Genomic DNA, 14145 nt, shown 5'->3' with positions numbered 1-14145 from the left:
TCCTCTTCTCTCCCTAAATTGTTGCTTTCAGGCTGCAATGCTAGGCATGCTTACATGGGAGTAAGCCTCACTGGGTTTACTCAAATAGTTACTTATCTCAAATAGAGCATATTTCTGAGAAAGCATGCACAGGATGGTGCTTGAAGGCATTTTCCAGCTCCTGTCTTGCTGCAAGATACCTGGGGGCCAGTAAAATAGTCCCTGCGGGTCGAATCCGGCCCCTGGGCCTTATGTTGTGTAGGCCTGGTCTATGTTGATCTCTGACATTAGCTTGTGCAGCCACTCCACTTCTTGACATGCTTGAAGATGAGAGAGCAACTATTGATTGCTTACAGCTATGCCCACTGACTGCTCCACCACCATAAAAGAATACATAAACACTGGTTGACTTCCAGTCTGTTTCATCCTCAGCCCATTCTGCATCCATATAACCTACTAATTTGGGCAAACTTAACTTTAGATGGATTGTCCCTTTTAGGTACCTGCCTTCTCTCTTTACCGCAGTCCAGTCATTTTTGCTGGGTATGCTTATTTCCTACTGAAGATTCCCACAGATGCAGCCCATAAATACTTTTCTGCAGCTTACAAGTTTTTCTTTACCAAGTTCCACAAATCCTGGAGGCTGCTCCATATAAATATCTTCATCAATGTCTCCATGAAGAAATGCAGTTTTCACATCTATGTGATCCACTTGCATTTTCTTTGCTGCTGCAGTGCTTAGGAATGTCCTTACTGGGGTGTGTTTTACAATGGGAGCAAATGTCTCATCATAATCATCCTCATATATTTGCAAAAATCCCTTTGCCACCGGTTTTGCTTTGAAATGCTGGACATCTCCTTCTGCATTTTGCTTAATTTTAAAAATCCACTTGCACCCCACAGTCTTTCTTCCCTCAGGTAGCTCTGTGAGTGTCCATGTGTTATTTTTGTGCAATGATTCCGTTTCTTCTTTTGCAGCTTCCTTCCAGTTTTGTGCTTAAGTTGCAATTAAGTTATCAATTTCTTTCCACATGCTTGGTTCTTGAAACCTTTCTCCCTTTGCAATGTAGGAAAATTTCTTAGGTGGAACTCCTTTATTTTGTCCTGTTGAATGCCACACCCTTTGTTTGTCATCACCATCCTCTTTTGCTGAATAGCTGCCGGGTGTAAAACTCACTGTGGATCCTTCCTTTTGGTCATATTGTCTTGATACTTTCTGCAACTGAAAATTGGGCTCTAAGTTTGGCAGTTCACTAGTGGTTGGTTTTTCATTTTCACTGAAGTATGCCACATTGCATATTTTAATTGTTCTGTGGCAAGATCTAAAATCCTATAACCTTTACATCCTATGGAATAGCCAACAAGTATTCCTTCCTCAGATCTACAGTTGAGTTTGATCCTTTTGACCATTGGTATATAAGTGTATGCTCTAGATCCAAACATCCTTATATGACTCAAAGTGGGAATGTTGTCATGCCATAACGTTGTTCCCATGGCCTTTGTTGGCAATCTGTTTTGCAGGTAAGTAGCAGTCATCACTGCCTCTCCCTAAAATTTAGTAGCCAAGCCAGCATCTACAAGGATGCATCTGGTCATTTCCATAAGAGAATGGTTCTTTCTTTCCATTTTACCACTCCGTTTTACTCTGGAGTATAAGGAACAGTTTTTTGGTGTTCAGTGCCCTCCTCCTTTAGGAATCTTATGACATCATTCCCAGTGTACTCGCCATTGCCAGTGCAGAGGATCTGTGGCTTTCTCCAAACTTGTTGCTCACTCTAGCAACATATTCTTTTAGTCTTTCTAGCACTTGTATCTAGAATAGTCAGAAATGAAGGTAAGAACATATTTATTCCCTATGGATGTATTAACTTTCATAGGTCCACAAACATCACTATGAATCAGATCCAAAGAATGCTGTCTTTCTCTTTCTTTGTGTGGAAGAAATGCAGGGTGTCTTGCCTTTGCTCTTATACAGCATGCACACTTTGATTCAGTGCTGCAAGGGGCTATATTTAGACCCTTTACCAAATCCAACTTTTCAGCCTGACATATCATTTTGGCATCTCTGTGGCCTAACCATCTGTGCCACAAATTCAGACATCCTTTGTGTGTGCATTCTTTCACAGTTTTGGTCTTTTCAGTCGCACATTCTACTTCAAACAATCCATACTCTTGTAAAACTGCCTTCGTAAGCAATTCCTGTTTATGAGTAATAAAACAATAAAACAATGCCTTCCTTTAAATTTTACTTCATAGCCCCTTTCCGTAGCATATTTTACAGACATCAGAATGTTTCTAGAATAGGCACACACAAAGCTTCTTCAATTGTTAATCCAGTGGTTTCTCCTTTCTCCAGTTTTCAGAGCAACTGTGCAGATCCTTTCCCTTCTACATACATCAGTTTTCCATCTGTCCATTCTTATTTCTTTGCAAGGTTATAAATTCATTTTCTTCACTTTCCTTTGGTTGCTTATCATCCCTTCTGCACAAGTCTTCTATACAGTTAATTAAGAACTGTAAATCTGCATCTTCCTTGACTTCCAAGGCACTATTCACACTATCAAAGTAATGTGGCAAACTATTCAACAGCAATTCTATCAAAACTGCATCTGGCATGACCACCCCTTGAGGTTCCCGTTACCTAGATATTTCTAACATTTCATCTATGTGCTTGGACAGAATTTCTCCTTCTCTATATCTTTTATTATTCAGTTTTCTTACTAGATGTGCTTTGGAAACCACAGATTTCTTTTTATATAATTCCTTCCTTTATATAATATGAGTTTCCCACATATTCTTTGCATGCTCTTTGTTTCTTAGATGCACTAAGATTGGGTCACTCACTGCCAAGCAAATCATTCCTGATGCCTTTCCATCTGCTCTGTCCCATTCTTTCTGCTCCTTTCCTGCATCTGCAGGATGCTGGGTGTGCAGAACACTGCCAAGTCCATGAGAGGATCATCTCCATCTTGAAAGACCAGAGCTCATACTCAGGACCTTGCAACTTTTCAATCATCTGGAATCCTTGTGCTGTCTCCATTTTCAAAGCTTTTCTCTTTCCTTTGCTTCCTATTTAACTCTCTAGTCTTTTCTCTTTTATTTACTGGCCCATAACCCTTTATAGGGGAAGAATGGCAGTTCAGTCCCCAAACAGCTGAGCAAAACCATTTTAGTGAGAATTCAGCCAAGCAAGAGGTCTGGAGACAGTTCTTAGTATTGAAGAACTACAAGGATTTATTTAGAAGTTACAAAAGGAAATGAAATCTGAGCTTAGGATTGAAAGGGGAGAGAGACAAAACCAATAGCTGTCTCTGGAGAGACAAAATGAAGACTTAACACTGGACTTAACACTGGAAGAACAGAGAGGGGAGGAGTCCAGCACTTTTATCCATGACCTAAAACCCCCCAGTGGTCACTATGAGACACTGCAGCTGAGTGCTGATACTGCCAGGGTCCTAGCTCCAACAAAAACTTGCTCCCAAGTGTTCTTTAGTAAGCAGGGGTCACATCGTTCTGTCTAATTAAAAGCTTTATTAACCATGGCATGCCAGGCTATCAACCATGATGAGAGAGAGCCCCAATTATGGGCAGATACATAGTATAAAAGCAGAAGTCTTATCAATCATGCAAATAATGGGATCCAAAAATGCACTAATCGCAATGCTCCAACACCCCTCCAGCAACCAATCACAGACCCACAAAAAGATACATTCTTCTTCCCTTTTGTGCATGCCTAACCCCCCAACACAATAATGCTATTGTGTGCCATCAGTAACTGTAGCATCCCCACCACCACCCAAGAAAAAATACCATGATGGAGTCAGTTTTTCCACAACAGTACTCACTACCCCTTGGAGTCATCCCTGTCCTCAAACATTGGGAACAGATTTTGTGCATTGGTGTATATGCATTGAACTTAATGTGTGAAAGACTGTGTACAGATTGTATATGCATGCAATGAATGTGAGCATAGCTCTAATGAAGGAAACAGAAATCTGAGTTCTGCAATTCGCTGTGGTGCTCCAAGGACATGTTGCTTGTTTGGGGGAATTGTTGCTGCTGCACAACAAGCGTTACTGCCTTTCTGCATCTTTGCCTGCTCAGCTTGTATATTTGCAGATAAACCCATATTACAAAAGTACCATCCATCTCCAGTACTGTCTCTAGTTGTCTGCCCCTGAAACATCCAGCTTTAGGCAAGTGGGGAAACCATATGACTATTTTTCTGGCTTCTGAAAGGCACCATGGGTAAGTTGTGGCTCCTTCTCCAAGAGAAGAAAGATGCCAGGAAACTGCTTCCCAGCTCCAATAGGCGGGAGCATGTGATACTTTACATTACAATGGTTTGTTTGCTGTAAAAGCAGGTGTTAACTTGGGGGATAAAGCACATAAAAGCCGCTTTTGGCATTGTTTGTTCCTTGTTAAGAGGATCCAGGCCCCTGAGGGCATCTGTTCCCTTAATATCCTGGTGTTGAGAAGTGCCACATTTTCATAATGAAAGCTCTTGCGGGAAAGCAATTCCAACCCCAGATAAAGGAGACGATTACACTTGCCACTCGAGCTATGGCATTAGAACAACCGATTTTTATTTATTTTCATTTCATTTTCCCCGTCAGCCACTGCTACACCTCTGCAAAACGATCTTGGGAGGTGTTAATTGTATTTTGCATGCCTGGATCCCCCTAAGAAATGACAAACCTTTTCACTCACAAATTAGATGTCTCTTTTCATTTATACTCAAGAAAGGGAAGCTAGTGGGGCGGGGGAGAAGTTGGGGGCTGCCGCTTGAGCAAGGGCCCCTTGCGTATGATGGAAGCTGACAGATGGATCTAAGTGAAGTGGAGCAGCAACCTCTCTGACAGTCTCTGAGATCTTCATTTCATGTTGTCCCCCAGTTGATGAGCTTATTAAGGTAAAAGTCACAGCTCGTTCCTGTGTGAAAAGCAATATAACAGAAAGACAGGAATAACTACGGCTAAGCTTATGTTCATGGGACACAGACAAGTAGATTAAGGCCAGAGTTTAAGAGGCTTAGATTCATTAATGAAACTCCCTGGATTTTCAGCCAGTGTAAGAGAGATGTGGGGTTGCCTAACTATTATTGTTTACTTTTCTCTGAATGACCGTCTGTTCGAGGAGCCTTTCTGGGAGGGTAATTGGTAGAACCCATTGGCTAATATGTTAAACAATACACAGGTAGGCCTAGGTTTGAATCAACAGTTAACAAGACTAACCTTCTGCCTTTGGGGGCCTCTGCATGAGGCAGAAACTGGGAAACCCATTACATTAGTAAAGAGAAGGTTGCAATTCTTTCCTTCCTTTGTTCTATTTCTGCCTTCACATAACAATAAAATAAAATAAAACCAACAATTAAAGAATATAATCAAAACAAGTGAACATCAAATGCCTGATTTAAAAAGTATGTCTTAAGGGTTCTTTTTTTAAAATAGGAAGAGAGGTTAAACTCTTCATCTGCATGGAGTGTGCTCCAAAGCTCATGGGCAGAAATTGAGAAGGCCCAACTCCAATTCGCTACAGATGACCAGGTAACAACTGCAGATGGACCTTCCCAGATCTAGGGGTACATCTAAAGACAAGTTGTTCTGTTAAGAACTAATCTGCCTACTTTTCTTTCAGTATAATTTAACTGATAATTACCATCCTCACAAGTTAGCCCACTTCAGCCTTAAAAGTTCACATGTCCACCATCTTGAATTGGGGTGCATGACATCATCACAAACTATGCTGTTTATTTCATTTTATTTATTTTACATTTTATATCCCACTCTTCCTCCAAGGAGCCCAAAGCGGTGTGCTACATACTTAAGTGTTTCCTCACAACAACCCTGTGAAGTAGGTTAGGCTGAGAGAAGTGACTGGCCCAGAGTCACCCAGCAAGTATCATGGCTGAATGGGGATTTGAACTCGGGTCTCCCTGGTCCTAGTCCAGCACTCTAACCTCTACACCACACTGGCTCTATTCTAGTTGAGGTGTCCTTATGTGTCACCCACTACAACTGTACCAAATTTGGTTCAAATCAGTTAGGTGGTTCCCAGGTTAGCCCACTTGTGCCTCAAACGTTTGCTCATCACCCATCTTGAACTGGAGTGGATGACATCGTCACAAACTACACTGGTATCCCTATATGTATTTCTACAACTTTCCCAAATCTGGACAAATTTGGTTCCCACTTGTGCCTCAAACATTCATGTGTCCACCCCCATCTTGAATTGGGGTGGATGACATCATTACAAACTATGCCCTTGAGCACTCCCTATGTGTCCCTACAGCTGGTTCGGTGGTTTACAAGTTAGAACAGTTATACCTCAAACTGTTTATGCATCCACTGTGCTTTGCTGTGGTGCCCTCAGTGGGTTCTTTGTGGATAAAATCTCCTGTATTTGGGCTGACTTGGATTCAACTTTTTCTGCAGGAGGAGGTGTCCAGCAATCCTTCTTGCCATGCTAGGTTGGATCAGTTTCAATCTGTGATTCCTGAGGATGTGGACAAGCTGCTTGAAGTGTTGTGGTCCACCACTTGTTCTCTGGACCCTTACCCGACTTGGCTGCTTTGATCTAGCAGGGAGATTATTTGAGGAGGCCTGGTGAATATCATAAATGCATCACTGAGGGAGGGTAAGGTGCTTCCATGCTTGAAGGAGGCAATAATTAGAATTACAATTAAAAGAAGAATTTAGGCACGACCTAACTTGTCCTTCTGACTGCAAGGGGACTGCTTTGAGTAATTTTCCTCATCATACAGGCCAGTATCTCTTACTCCAATTTTACGATAGAGGCTGACATGATGGGGGGAATTACTCATAGTAGTCCCATTGGAATTAAAAGAACACATTAGACACTGCCTAACTTGTCCTTTTAATTTCAGTGGGACTGCTTTGAGTAACTTCCCCCATCATGCAGGTCAGTAGTCTTCAACCTTTTCAACCCCAACCTGCAATATGGGACCCACTTGTAATTTTTTTAAACGGAATATTCCTGGCTTTCTTACTGTCAGGGGTATAACTATAATTGAGCAAAAGGTTAAAAGAACCCAGGCCCCCCAGCTCCTGAGGGCCCCCCAGATCCACCCCTCCCTATTTTCTGTATTATTTCCCTCACTTAAGGGGCCGCCAGAGAGAAGGGTTGCTCATGGGCCCCTTCTCCCCTAGCTACGCCCTTACTTGTTGTTCTTCCCATTCTCTTCTTCTGTCTTTCTCCATCTTCCCTCCTCTCTCTTCTGTTTTCCTCCTTCTCTTTCAAATAATATGCAACAGCAAAAAGAAAAGGGTGTTGTTGTGCAGCCGGCAAGCCACCTTAAATCCAGATATATGACCCTCTTGCACAGCAGTAGTTATGGTCCCTCGTGGAATATTAGAAAGCACTCCGCAAACCACAGGTTCCTGTGGTGTCTCTCACACATCCCTCGATGCCTGTCAAACCTTTTAGAAAGAAACAGCCAGGTTTTTCTTCAAAATCCTAATCAGAGCCGAAGCAGGAATGAATGCATTCTGGCAGAGTATAAATGTCAGTAACCACAGCTTTCAGGGGCATGTTCCTTGCTATCAAGAGAGTCTGCATTATTTAACTTTCTGACAAAAATAGAAGCATTACAGTAATCTAGGGCATGTTTCAATAACATATCAGTTGCTACTAAACTGTTTCACTCCCCAGGTAGATCAAGCAAACAGAAAGGTGCCAAGGCAATGAACCTTTAGAAAGTCACAAGCAGTCTAACACAGAGGAAAGCAAAGCATGAGCTTCCTTGCACCAATTAGTGAGACTCCAAGCATCCACCTTCTGTCTCCAGTTACAGCTGTCTCTGCTTTAGAGGAATGTCTTTTAACCTTTTGCTCAATTATAGTTATACCCCTGACAGTAAGAAAGCCAGGAATATTCCGTTTAAAAAAATTACAAGTGGGTCCCATATTGCAGGTTGGGGTTGAAAAGGTTGAAGACTACTGACCTGCATGATGGGGGAAGTTACTCAAAGCAGTCCCAATGAAATTAAAAGGACAAGTTAGGCAGTGTCTAATGTGTTCTTTTAATGGCCTGCCCTGCCCAGTGGTAGGTTCCCCTTCACTGCAGCTTCTCAGGCAGAGGTTGGACCACCTTCTGTTAGGGGTGTTGTGTAGAGCAATTTCCTGCCCTGAGCAGTGGATTGGACTAGAAGACCTCTGAGGTCCCTTCCAGCGCTAGAATTCTACAATGGTCACATCTGAACAGTGTGTGGAGGGGAGTTGGTAAAGAAAGCTTTGGGAAGGGCATCCATCCAATCTGGCAGCCTTACACATCCAGGCCCCATCAGAGACCCTGATCCCAAAACCTGCCTCTCCCTCACCTCCCCCATACCATTATTATGAAGCTTAGTTACTTTTCCCAATGTTGTGATACAGGAATCCTTAACTCTCACTTTCCAGTCTGAGTGCAAAGTGAACATTTTCTTGCAATTCTTGCAATTGGTCTCTGCAACGTGACCCAGGCCACGCAGAGGCCAATTGAGCAGGTTTGGCAGCCTCCAAAATGGCCACTGTGCCAGAGGGGAAGGCTAAATGGGCCGGTTTGGGCTGTAAGGGAGGCTGGTGGGGGGAGGGGGAACCTCTGTGGACCTCCTTTCCCCCACTTCCTCCAGCAACTCCCCCAAAGGCATTAAGTAACAAATGCTTTTTAAAAAAAAATTCAAAAGAAAGAAAGAAGGAAAGAAAAAGTCCTCTAACCCCCTGAACAGTCAGTGGATGTTCAGTCTGGGGTTGGACCAAATGGGATGGTTCAGTTCGACCCCAAACCATCAAACCAAAAAGGTTTGAGATCGAAGACGTTCAACGTCTAACCTGTTTGCACATCCCTACTGGGATGCCAAAATGAAGAATTCTGCCAAAGCCTACATTGCTGTTCCACTGGAAAAGAGATTAAAGAGTCCAATATTGCCTGTGTCTCTTCCCTGTACATCCAGGGAAGTTGGGATGAGGGGGCAGAAGTTGGGGCTGGGGGGCAGAACTGGCTGCAGCTGCACCCCCCTATCTATCTATCTATCTATCTATCTATCTATCTATCTATCTATCTATCTACACCCACCCCGCCCTGCCATGACTGCCTCTTCCTCTGTCTCTCCTCACTGTGGCTTTAACTTGAGCCATGTGTGCTGGCTATTTGCCAGGTTTGTTCACCCATTAGATGACCGGCCTATTCAGCTGAAGTTAAAGTCATGGTAAGAAGTGAAGGCAGCCACGATGAGGTAGGAGAGATAAAAATTGACACAGCAGTGCCCCCCACCCCACCCCTCAGTCTTGCTGGTAACACTTGCTCTTCATGTGTGTAAGAGAGTAATCAGGGAGACACCAGCAACACCCAATGGAGAAATGCTACTATGGATTGCACAGTGACAGTTGCTCTTCTCCTGTTCAATATAAGAAAGCCATCACTTTAGAAGGTGCCCCTTTTCCCAGTTAGCAGGGATGACCCTGCTTATAAGATATCAATCTGTAATGTTATAAAATCACCCCAATGCCAGGAAATTGAACATAGACTCTTTTGTCACTCTTGATCCTCTCCACATATTTCAGGCAAGCTGAACACTGGTTCTTTTTAAAAATTGAAGTGCCACAGATATTAGTATCCATTTATTTCAAAGAAACCAAATGCGGTAAGTACCACACTGCTAAGAGATAGTAGGGGGGATTCTTAGTGACATCTTGGGAGCCAGCCTCGATCAATCGAGGTTGCAGCTCACGGAATCGCCATTGAACAGGCTTACGGCACTTCCCCTTTCAGACAAATAGTACTGTAAGTATGTTTGTCATTGACAGCAAGGCGTTTGCCCTTGTAAGCGTGAGCGCCTGCAGCACTCCTAACTACTGAAGAGGGCTCTATTCACACATTATGGTCAACACTCGTACAACAAGCACACACAGGTACAGTTATTCACATGTTATGTTGAACACAGGTTCTGAAGTACTCTTGCTATCTGTACCATGCATATGAAGGGCCTTTTTAAAAGGATCACTTTTAAAATGAATGCAGGTACAGTCATTCACACAAAAACATTTGAGTGTACAGACATCTGTACACTCATACAACATAATGTCTGAATAGAGCTATAATTGGACTGAAATCAGTGAAGGTCCTTCTAATGCCCCATGGCTGTAAATGTGCTAAAACTGCCTTTGTCTTTAGCCCAGTGACACAGGCATTTAGCTTCTAGAAATAGTAAATAGGCTTTGTTTTTGGAAAGCCCATGTCCTGTCATGAATTACTTTTGCTTCAGCAGACTTGCAAGGCTGCTCATGACCCACTTAACCCCAGACATTTCAATGCCAATACAAATGCTCCTTGAGAAATTGAGAAAAATCCAAGCAAAGGGCTTAAATGGCGAGAAAAGCAAAGGGCTTGAATGGGGCCTTTCCAGACAACAGATACACACATGGCACAGCAGCCATGAATGGAGGGATTCCCATAGAGTTCAGGAGAGTCCTGATTCTCCTTTCTGCCACCTTCAGCACATGTTCGGGACAGGGGTGTAGCTATAATTGTGCAGATGGATTCAAAGAACCCAGGCTCCCCAGCTCCTGAGGGGCCCCCAGCACCACCCCTCCTTTTTTTCTTCATTATCTTCCTCACTCTGAGGGGCCACTGAGGAAAGGGGTGAACACAAGCGGGGCCCCTCTTTCCCAAAGGCGTAATGATAAGGGGGCAGGGGGGGCACGTGCCCCAGGCACCATAGTTGCGGGTCACGTGGGGGGCGCCGCCATGACCCCCGCCAATCCCCCAATTTTTAAATTTTTTTTTTTTAAATTCACATTTCTGGCTCAGCTGCAGCAACAGTTGGCGCGTCGGTGCCCCCTCCCCCACGAGCAGTCCGGCTCTGGTCCCTTCCCCAGCCACGCCCCCCTATTGCTTTGCTGGCCTGGATCAGGATGGCTTGGTGGCAGGCGCCGCGGCGGGCACCTTTCTGGGTGAGGGACAGAGTAGTCACGCACGCACGTGCAACTCGGCTGGCGTGCCAAGTTGTGCTGCGCATGCGTGCGTCTCCATCCTGGCATCCTCCCAGCTCGGTAACTTCGCAGGCTGCACGAGTGCATGTGGTGGCGCAGACCGGTCGCGGAGCGGAGGACAGCCGCGCCGTCGCGTCGTTGCTGGGGCTGGGGCCGGCTGCAGCAGGCAGGAGAGGACACGGACACCCGGCCAGCACAGGATTCGGCAGGTGGCGCGGGTGGACCTCGAGAGTTGCGCTCGGCTCTCGCGCGTACTAATTAAAGAAGAGTGGTGATCAAGGTGTGTGTTTTGCTTATCAATCCATTCCCGTTAGGAGCTTAGGGAAAGGTGAGAGGGCGATGTAGGGAGGCGGTGGTAGTGGTACAGCAGCAGCAGCAGCAGCAGCAGCGTTCTCTTGTGGGTTGGGTGCTGATCTGGGGTTGGCCTGGCTGTTCCTTCTGTGTAGGATTGTATCGCCCCTCTATTGCCTGCTTCGAGGCGAGCTGCTGCTGCCGTCCTCCTCTCGAGTCTCTTCCCTAGAGCTAAGCTAACGTGTTCCGCCCCCTGCATCACAAAATGTAAGCTGCGGCATGGGAAGGCAATTTGGATTGCGGCTATAGCGGGGACAGAGGTGATCTTATCGTCTTGCCCCCCAGTCCGTGCAGTGACTCCGATTAAATCTCCCCCACCCGGGACATGGGCTGGGTCTCTCTTCTCTCCTCTGACGTGAGACCATGTGTTGGTATCATGCCTGTAAAGAAAGGAGATGGGCGGGTGCGTAGTGCGAGTGAGTGCATATATGAAAATGTATGTCGAAAAATGAACTCCGATCCTCCTCCATGTGGAAGCATTTTTCCAAGGCGGCTAACAAGGAAGACCTGTGAAAATCGCAGTTAATTAAGAAGTAACCATTAAAATCGACTCGCATAGAGCAGCGAAAATAAAACAAAACTAGTTGAATGTTTCCTCTGAGAAGTACTGAGGCTTGAGCCAGAACGCTGCTTCTCTTTCCCCTTCCTGGGGACTAGATCTGATTTGACACTTGCGCTGGACTTATTATATGAAGGGAAGTGGTGTGTGTGTGTGTGTGTGTGTGTGTGTGTGTGTGTGTGACATGATGGCTGTATTGGTCTCCGGTTAACTTCTACTCTACAGAGAAGTGCTTGGTCTAGACTTAAAACTTGGTCCACTCCCACCAGTACCAGTACCCCAGAGAAGTTGCTCTGATAGTTCTATTGCTGACTTGACTACTGTATTTAATTTGTGTGTTTTTAAAGAGTCTGTTCTGTTGCTGAAGCTGGCTTTCCTCTATATTCAATTAGTGTACTGGTGTCTGTGGTGGCCTTTTTTTTTGCAAGTAGTGTTACATCTGAAGTGCAACTGCATCAAAGAATACAGTACTTACTCCTGTTACTAGCTGTTGTTTCCTGTCAGATTTGTGTGTTCTTACTTTATTTGTTTTTACACTTCTATCCCACTCTTCCTCCAAGGAGCCCTGAGTGGTGTTGTGTTTATCCTCACAACAACTCTGTGAGGTAGGTTAGACTGAGAGATAAGTGACAGGCCAAGAATCACCCAGTGAGTTTAATGGCTGAATGGGGATTTGAACTGGGGTCTCTCTACTCCTAGTCCAGCACTCATGCCACAGACTACACCATCCTGGCTGGTTGACCCCAAGAGGTGGACAAACCTGATAAAACTTCAATTCCAATTTTTTACAGCTTCATATTTAATAAGGGCAATTCTCTGCTGGTGAAACTTTCATGCCCTCTGCTGCTTGTAGACTCTTTTCTTTTTTTAAAAGTGCACTGTGTATATATACCCTGGTCACATGAGAGAGCTGTTCATCTGAACTCCCTTTCTACGTGTGCTCTTAATAGCTGTTGGTATTAGGAGTGCATTGAGAGGGGGGATTCAGATGAACAGGCCCCTCACACAATTAAGGGATGTTATTGAGATGTGTCAGGACATCCTCGATGGCTGTGCTTTGATATGACCCCATCCTGGATTGAGTGTGCCAGTGGGCAATAGGGATGTGCATGGAACTGTGGCAGGGGTGTCTAGCTTTAAGAGTGGGGGAGGGTGCATATATTCCTCCTGCTGCTTTCTTCCCACTGGTGTCCATTTTTTAACAAGCCCATTAGGGCGGCAGCATACCTCCCTGCCGCCCCATTGCCCCATTGCCCAGACGGGGGCGGGGGGGGGCGCAATTTCAGTGCTTGCCCCGGGCGCCGTTTTCCCTAGTTACGCCTCTGCTCTTTCCTAGCTATGCCCCTGTTTGGGAGTCTGCAAAATGAGAGGTCTGGATGTGCCTCCAGGATTCCCACTCACCTCTCCCCTTCCTTCTATCCATTCATGGGAACCTGAAGCTCATTGTGAAGGAATGACTCCTTCCCTTTATGTTTTGGGGGTTGTTTTCTTTGGTTTGTTCTGTGTTCCCTCTAAGCTCTGCAGGGGTTAAAAGGCTGCAACCACTGATTGACAGCAAAGTCTGAGGTAAAAAGTTATGTGCAGGGCGCTTTCCAGATTGCACGGTGTGTGTCGCAATGGGTCCCTTAAGTGTGCTTCTGTATTGTTTGTGTTTTAACATTGCAGCCTCTGCATTGTAAGGAAGGTGCCATTCATATTTCCGATGCCTTTTTTTAGATTTTATTGCTGCGTTGCAGCCCTATAAAGTTACATCTGCATTGCAAAAAAGAAAAAAAGAAAAGGAAAAAAAGCTGCATTTGCTATTGTAGGAGGTCTGCCCCCTTACAATGGATCGCTAATGCGGTTTGAATTCAGCACCACAAAACATTGAGGTGTAAGTCTTGCAATCTGGAAAGCGCCCTGTAGAGTTTTGGAGGGAAGGTTACAAAGTGTTCTGATTGGATGTCTCCAAGCAGAGACAGAAGGTTCTGACTGCCTGAGGGAAGAATCCCCCTGATTGGTGTATGTATACCTCTGGAACTGGATGAAAGGGAGAACTGAACAGCAAGCAGGAGAGAGCTGTTGGGCAGCAGAGTGTTGTGTGTGAGCCAGGAGACTAGCAAAGTAGGGTTGGGCTGAAACTGCTGGGGGAAGGGCAGTGCAGGAGCTGAGCCTACCTGACTTTGCCAGGTCTTAGAGGAGAAGGCTAGCAAGCCTGTTTATTTTATACTTTAAAATTGTATTCATTCATTCATTCATTCAATTTCTATATCACCCTTCCAAGAATGG

This window comes from Hemicordylus capensis, chromosome 1 (genome assembly GCF_027244095.1).
Source record: "Hemicordylus capensis ecotype Gifberg chromosome 1, rHemCap1.1.pri, whole genome shotgun sequence".
Taxonomy (NCBI): domain Eukaryota; kingdom Metazoa; phylum Chordata; class Lepidosauria; order Squamata; family Cordylidae; genus Hemicordylus; species Hemicordylus capensis.
The sequence above is the reverse complement of the archived record's forward strand: the minus strand, read 5'-3'. Positions refer to the sequence as shown.